Here is an 8,241-nt window from a genome sequence, read left to right as displayed (position 1 = left end):
TCATTTTTCTGGCCATTCTTCCTTGTCATATGAGCAGGAGCAAGGATAAGAACATTCTTGTGGAAGCAGATCCAGAACCTGAAAGGACTCTGAAGAGAAAATTAAGAGAAGCTAAAATACAACAATCCAGAGATAACCTTTCAGAAATTTTCGAACAGGCAGAGGAGATGGCAGGCGAAAATAATAATAATGAAAGGAGGATGCTTGGTGACTTTACTGCACCTAATTCCAATTTACATGGAAGAAGCATCTCCATTCCTGCCATTGGAGCAAACAACTTTGAGCTGAAACCTCAGTTAGTTTCTCTGATGCAGCAGAACTGCAAGTTTCATGGACTTCCATCCGAAGATCCTTTTCAGTTCTTAACTGAATTCTTGCAGATATGTGATACTGTTAAGACTAATGGCGTAAATCCTGAAGTCTACAGGCTCATGCTTTTCCCTTTTGCTGTAAGAGACAGAGCTAGATTATGGTTGGATTCTCAACCTAAAGACAGCCTGAACTCTTGGGATAAGCTGGTCACGGCTTTCTTAGCCAAGTACTTTCCTCCTCAAAAGCTGAGCAAGCTTAGAGCTGATGTTCAAACCTTCAGACAGAAAGAAGGTGAATCTCTCTATGAAGCTTGGGAAAGATACAAACAGTTGACCAAAAAGTGTCCTTCTGATATGCTTTCAGAATGGACCATCCTGGATATATTCTATGATGGTCTGTCTGAGCTATCAAAGATGTCACTGGACACTTCTGCAGGTGGATCCATTCACCTAAAGAAAACGCCTGCAGAAGCTCAAGAACTCATTGACATGGTTGCTAATAACCAGTTCATGTACACTTCTGAAAGGAATCCTGTGAATAATGGGACGCCTATGAAGAAGGGAGTTCTTGAAGTTGATACTCTGAATGCCATATTGGCTCAGAATAAAATATTGACTCAGCAAGTCAATATGATTTCTCAGAGTCTGCATGGAATGCAAGCTGCATCCAACAGTACTCAAGAGGCATCTTCTGAAGAAGAAGCCTATGATCCTGAGAACCCTGCAATAGCAGAGGTAAATTATTTAGGTGAACCTTATGGAAACACCTATAACTCAACATGGAGAAATCATCCAAATTTCTCATGGAAGGATCAGAAGCCTCAACAAGGCTTTAACAATGGTGGAAGAAACAGGTTTAGCAATAGCAAACCTTTTCCATCATCAACTCAGCAACAGACAGAGAACTCTGAACAAAATGCTTCTAATTTAGCAAATCTAGTCTCTGATCTATCTAAGGCCACTGTAAGTTTCATGAATGAAACAAGGTCTTCCATTAGAAATCTGGAAGCACAAGTGGGCCAGCTGAGTAAAAGGATCACTGAAATCCCTCCTAGTACTCTCCCAAGCAATACAGAAGAGAACCCAAAAGGAGAGTGCAAGGCCATTGACATAAGCGCCATGGCCGAACCTGTAAGGAAAGGAGAGGACGTGAATCCCAAGGAGGAAGACCTCCTGGGACGTCCAGTGATCAATAAGGAGCTTCCATCTGAGGAATCAAGGGACTCTGAGGCTCATCTAGAGACCATAGAGATCCCATTGAACCTCCTTATGTCCTTCATGAGCTCTGATGAGTATTCCTCTTCTGAAGAGAATGAGGATGTTACTGAAGAGCAAACTGCCAAGTTTCTTGGTGCAATCATGAAGCTGAATGCCAAATTATTTGGCATTGATGCTTGGGAAGTTGAACCTCCCTTGTTCATCAATGAACTAAGTGATCTGGATCAACTGACATTGCCTCAGAAGAGACAGGATCCTGGAAAGTTCATAATACCCTGTACCATAGGCACCATGATCTTTAAGGCTCTGTGTGACCTTGGTTCAGGAATAAACCTCATGCCCCTCTCTGTAATAGAGAAACTGGGAATCTATGGGGTGCAAGCTGCTAAAATCTCACTAGAGATGGCAGACAGCTCAAGAAAACAGGCTTATGGACAAGTAGAGGACGTGTTAGTAAAGGTTGAAGGCCTTTACATCCCTGCTGATTTCATAGTCCTGGAAACTGGAAAGGAAGAGGATGAATCCATCATCCTAGGAAGACCTTTCCTGGCCACAGCAAGAGCTGTGATTGATGTTGACAGAGGTGAAATATTCCTTCAATGGAATGAGAACTCCCTTGTATTCAAAACTCAAGGATCTCCCTCTGCAACCATGGAGAGGAAGCAAGAAAAGCTTCTCTCCAAGCAGAGTCAACCAGAGCCCCCACAGTCAAACTCTAAGTTTGGTGTTGGGAGGCCACAACCAAACTCTAAGTTTGGTGTTGAACTCCCATATCCAAACTCTAAGTTTGGTGTTGGAGAGTCTCAACAAAGCTCTGCACATCTGTGAGGCTCCATGAGAGCCCACTGTCAAGCTATTGACATTAAAGAAGCGCTTGTTGGGAGGCAACCCAATGTGTATCTAATTCTTATTTTTATTGTTTTTCATGTTTTCTTAGGTTCATGATCATGTGGAGTCACAAAATAAACAAAAAATTCAAAAACGGAATCAAAAACAGCAGAAGAAAAATCACACCCTGGAGGAGCATCTGTCTGGCGTTCAAACGCCAGAACAGAGCATAGTTCTGGCGCTGAACGCCCAGAATGGGAGCATCCTGGCGCTGAACGCCCAGAACAAGCATGGTTCTGGCGTTCAACGCCAGAAAAGGCAGCAAAGGGGCGTTGAACGCCCAAAAAGGGCACCAACCTGGCGCTGAACGCCCAGAGTTGTGTGCAAGGGCATTTTACATGCCTAAATTGGTGCAGGGATGTAAATGCCTTGACACCTCAGGATCTGTGGACCCCACAGGATCATCTCAGGATCTGTAGACCCCACAGGATCCCCACTTTACCTCCTCATAATCCTAGTTTTTATTTCCACATCTTCTTCTTCATCTATTCCTTCTTCTTTTGCTCGAGGGCGAGCAACATTCTAAGTTTGGTTTGGTAAAATAATTATGTAAAGGATCTATAGCTCAGTGGTAGAACATTTGACTGCAAATAAAGAGATCCCTGAGATACCTCAGGGGATACATTTTCTTCCACACAATTATTGGAAGCAACTAAGGGTGGAATATCAAGAGCACTCCATCATCCTTCATGAAATCAGAGAAGATCTAAAAGCAATAAAGGAGGAGCAACAAAGACAAGGAAGAGACATAGAAAAGCTCAAGGACATCATTGGTTCCTCAAAAAGGAAACGCCACCATTACTAAGGTGGATTCATTCCTTGTTCTTATTTCTTCTGTTTTTCGTTTTCTATGTTATGTACTTATCTGTGTTTGTGTCTTCATTACATGATCATTAGTAGTTAGTAACTTTGTCTTAAAGTTATGAATGTCCTATGAATCCATCACCTCTCTTAAATGAAAAATGTTTTAATTCAAAAGAACAAGAAATACATGAGTTTCGAATTTATCCTTGAACTTAGCTTAATTATATTGATGTGGTGACAATGCTTCTTGTTTTCTGAATGTATGATTGAACAGTGCATATGCCTTTTGAAGTTGTTGTTTAAGAATGTTAAATATGTTGGCTCTTGAAAGAATGATGACTAGGAGACATGTTATTTGATAATCTGAAAAATCATAAAAATGATTCTTGAAGCAAGAAAAAGCAGCAAAGAACAAAGCTTGCAGAAAAAAAAAAAAAAATTAGGCGAAAAAAAAATTAGAAAGAAAAAGAAAAAGCAAGCAGAAAAAGCCAAAAGCTCTTAAAACCAAGAGGCAAGAGCAAAAAGCCAATAACCCTTAAAACCAAAAGGCAAGGGCAATAAAAAGGATCCCAAGGCTTTGAGCATCAGTGGATAGGAGGGCCTAAAGGAATAAAATCCTGGTCTAAGCGGCTAAACCAAGCTGTCCCTAACCATGTGCTTGTGGCGTGTAGGTGTCAAGTGAAAACTTGGGACTGAGCGGTTAAAGTCAAGGTCCAAAGCAAAAAACAAAGAGTGTGCTTAAGAACCCTGGACACCTCTAATTGGGGACTTTAGCAAAGCTGAGTCACAATCTGAAAAGGTTCACCCAATTATGTGTCTGTGGCATTTATGTATCCGGTGGTAATACTGGAAAACAAAGTGCTTAGGGCCACGGCCAAGACTCGTAAAGAAGCTGTGTTCAAGAATCATCATACTGAACTAGGAGAGTCAATAACACTATTCAAAATCTGAAGTTCCTATAGATGCCAATCATTCTGAACCTCAATGGATAAAGTGAGATGCCAAAACTATTCAAGAGGCAAAAAGCTATAAGTCCCGCTCATATGATTGGAGCTATGTTTCATTGATAGTTTGGAATTTATAGTATATTCTCTTCTTTTTATCCTATTTGATTTTCAGTTGCTTGGGGACAAGCAACAATTTAAGTTTGGTGTTGTGATGAGCAGATAATTTATACGCTTTTTGACATTGTTTTTAGAATGTTTTTAGTAGGATCTAGTTACTTTTAGGGATGTTTTCATTAGTTTTTATGTTAAATTCACATTTCTGGACTTTACTATGAGTTTGTGTGTTTTTCTGTGATTTCAGGTATTTTCTGGCTGAAATTGAGGGACTTGAGCAGAAATCAGATTCAGAGGTTGAAAAAGGACTGCTGATGTTGTTGGATTCTGACATCCCTGCACTCAAAGTGGATTTTCTGGAGCTACAGAACTCGAAATGGCGCGCTTCTAATTGCGTTGGAAAGTAGACACCCAGGGCTTTCCAGCAATATATAATAGTTTATACTTTGGCCAAGAATTGATGACGTAAACTGGCGTTCAACGCCAGCCTTCTGCCCAAATCTGGCGTCCAGCGCCAGAAAAGGATCCAAAACCAGAGTTGAACGCCCAAACTGGCACAGAAACTGGCGTTCAACTCCACAAATGGCCTCTGCACGTGCTACACTTAAGCTCAGCCCAAACACACACCAAGTGGGCCCCTGAAGTGGATTTATGCATCAATTACTTACTCATGTAAACCCTAGTGACTAGTTTATTATAAATAGGACCTCTTACTATTGTATTAGGCATCCTGGATCGTATTTTGATCCTGTGATCTCGTTTAGGGGGCTGGCCATCTCGGCCATGCCTGGACCTTTCACTTATGTATTCTTAACGGTAGAGTTTCTACACTCCATAGATTAAGGTGTGGAGCTCTGCTGTTCCTCAAAGATTAATGCAAAGTACTACTGTTTTCTATTCAATTCTTCTTATTTCGCTTCTAAGATACCCATTCGCACCCAAGAACGTGATGAAGGTGATGATTATGTGTGACGCTCATCATCCTTCCCCCTTATGAACGCGTGCCTGACAAACACTTCTGTTCTACATGAATTAAGCTAGAATGAGTATCTCTTAGATCTCCTAACCAGAATCTTCGTGGCGTAAGCTAGAATGATGGCGGCATTCAAGAGAATCCGGAAGGTCTAAACCTTGTCTGTGGTATTCTGAGTAGGATTCAATGATTGAATGACTGTGACGAGCTTCAAACTCGCGATTGTTGGGCGTTAGTGACAGACGCAAAAGGATAGTAAATCCTATTCCAGCATGATCGAGAACCGACAGATGAATAGCCGTGCCGTGACAGGGTGCGTGAGCATATGATTCACTGAGAGGAGGGGATGTAGCCACTGACAACGGTGATGCCCTTGCATACAGCCAGCCATGGAAAGGAGTAAGATTGATTGGATGAAGATAGCAGGAAAGCAGAGGTTCAGAGGAACGAAAAGCATCTCCATTCGCTTATCTGAAATTCCTACCAATGATTTACATAAGTATCTCTATCCCTATTTTATTAATTAATATTCAAAAACACCATTATCACTTTATATCTGCCTGACTGAGATTTACAAGGTGACCATAGCTTGCTTCATACCAACAATCTCCGTGGGATTCGACCCTTACTCACGTAAGGTATTACTTGGACGACCCAGTGCACTTGCTGGTCAGTTGAACGGAGTTGTGTCCACACATAGAGCCACAATGAGGATTCAATACAATTATATATTGTTACTCTCACACAAGTACAAAGAACATGGAACACAATTTCGTGCACCAGGCGTACATCTTCTTGCATCATGGGCAAATTGAATGCCAACCTTACATTTTCTGGACTGAAATCTAAGTATTTCCCCCGAACCATGTAAGCCAATTCTTTGGGTCCGGGTTCACATTTTGATCATGGTTCTTAGTGATCCATGCATTGGCATAGAACTCTTGAACCATTAAGATTCCGACTTGTTGAATGGAGTTGGTGAGAACTTTCCAACCTCTTCTTCGAATCTCATGTCGCATCTCCAGGTATTCACCCTTTTTGAGCTTGAAAGGGACCTCGGGGATCACCTTTTTCTTGGCCACAACTTCATAGAAGTGGTCTTGATGCACCCTTGAGATGAATCTCTCAATCTCCCATGACTCGGAGGTGGAAGCTTTTTCTTTCCCTTTCCTCTTTCTAGAGGTTTCTCCGGCCTTAAGTGCCATAAATGGTTATGGAAAAACAAAAAGCAACGCTTTTACCACACCAAACTTAGAAGGTTTGCTCGTCCTCAAGCAAATGAAGAAGGAAGAGAGTAGAGGAAGAAGAAATAGAGGAGATAGAGGAGGGTTAGTTTTTCGGCCAAGGGGGAGAAGTAGTGTTTAAGATGTGTGAAAATGAAGGGGTGAAGATGGGTTTATATAGGATTGGGGAGAGGGTAAGGTTCGGCCATGTATGGGTGGGTTTGGGAGGAAAAGTGGTTTGAATTTGAATGGTGAGGTAGGTGGGGTTTATGATGGATGGATGTGGATTGGTGAAGGGTTTATGGAGAAGAGGGTAGGATTTGATAGGTGAGGGGTTTTTGGGGAAGAGGTATTGAGGTAATTGGTGAAGGGTATTTGGGGAAGAGTATTATGAAAAGGTGTGAAGAAGAGAGAGAGTGAGTTGAGGTTGGTGGGGATCCTGTGGGGTCTACAGATCCTGAAGTGTCAAGGATTTCTCATCCCTGCACCAATTAGGCTTGCAAAACGCCTTTTGCTGCCAATCCTGGCGTTAAACGCCAAGTTGCTGCCCATTTCTAGCGTTTAACGCCAGCTTCTTGCCCTTTTCTAGCATTAAACGCCAGTCTGGTGCCCATTTCTGGCGTTAAACACCAGCTTCTTGCCCTTTTCTGGCATTAAACGCCAATCTGGTGCCCATTTCTGGTGTTAAACGCCCAGAATGGTGCCAGACTGGGCGTTTAACGCCCATTCTGCTGCCCTTACTGGCGTTTAAATGCTAGTAGGCTTCTCCTCCAGGGTGTGCTATTTTTCATTCTGTTTTTCAGTTTGTTTTTACTTTTTCAATTATTTTTGTGACCTCACATGATCATCAATCTACAGAAAATATAAAATAACAATGGAAAATAAAAATTTAACATAGATAAGTAAAATTGGGTTGCCTCCCAACAAGCGCTTCTTTAATGTCAGTAGCTTGACAGTGGGCTCTCATGGAGCCTCACAGATACTCAGAGCATGATGATGGCCTCTTAACACCAAACTTAGAGTTTGGTTGTGGCCTCCGAACACCAAACTTAGAGTTTGAATGTGGGAGTTTTGTTTGACTCTGTATTGAGAGAAGCTTTTCATGCTTTTTCTCCATGGTTACAGAGGGAGATCCTTGAGCTTTAAACACAAGGGAGTCCTCATTCACTTGAAGGACCAATTCTCCTCTGTTAACATCAATCATAGCTTTTGCTGTGGCTAGGAAGGGTCTGCCAAGGATGATGGATTCATCTATACACTTCCCAGTATCTAGGATTATGAAGTCAGCAGGGATGTAGTGGTCTTCAACCTTTACCAAGACATCCTCTACAAGTCCATAAGCCTGTTTCCTTGAATTGTTTGCCATCTCTAGTGAGATTCTTGCACCTTGTACCTCAAGGATCCCCAGCTTCTCCATTACAGAGAGAGAGGCATGAGGTTTATGCTTGACCCTAGGTCACACAGAGCCTTCTCAAAGGTCATGGTACCTATGGTACAAGGTATTGAGAACTTTCCAGGATCTTGTCTCTTCAGAGGTAATTTCTGCCTAGTCAAGTCATCCAGTTCTTTGGTGAGCAAGGGGGGTTCATTCTCCCAAGTCTCATTACCAAATAGCTTGGCATTTAGCTTCATGATTGCTCCAAGGTACTTAGCAACTTGCTCTTCAGTAACATCCTCATCCTCTTCAGAGAAAGAATACTCATCAGAGCTCATTAATGGCAAAAATAAATTCAATGGAATCTCTATGGTCTCAGTGTGAGCCT

At 42.0% G+C, this 8,241-nt stretch overlaps 1 non-coding gene across 1 annotated transcript; it reads right to left on the bottom strand.

The window, feature by feature from the left end:
- Positions 1 to 563: 563 nt before the first annotated feature.
- Positions 564 to 671, bottom strand: LOC148549001 (small nucleolar RNA R71). The gene has a single exon (XR_015897380.1). It is a non-coding gene; the product is annotated as a small nucleolar RNA R71 (small nucleolar RNA).
- Between the last annotated feature and the right edge of the window lie 7,570 nt (positions 672 to 8,241).

This window comes from Arachis ipaensis, chromosome B8 (assembly GCF_059453495.1).
Source record: "Arachis ipaensis isolate K30076 ecotype BB chromosome B8, ASM5945349v1, whole genome shotgun sequence".
Lineage (NCBI taxonomy): Eukaryota > Viridiplantae > Streptophyta > Magnoliopsida > Fabales > Fabaceae > Arachis > Arachis ipaensis.
Note: the sequence above shows the minus strand (reverse complement) of the source record. Positions and strands in the feature narration are given on the sequence as shown.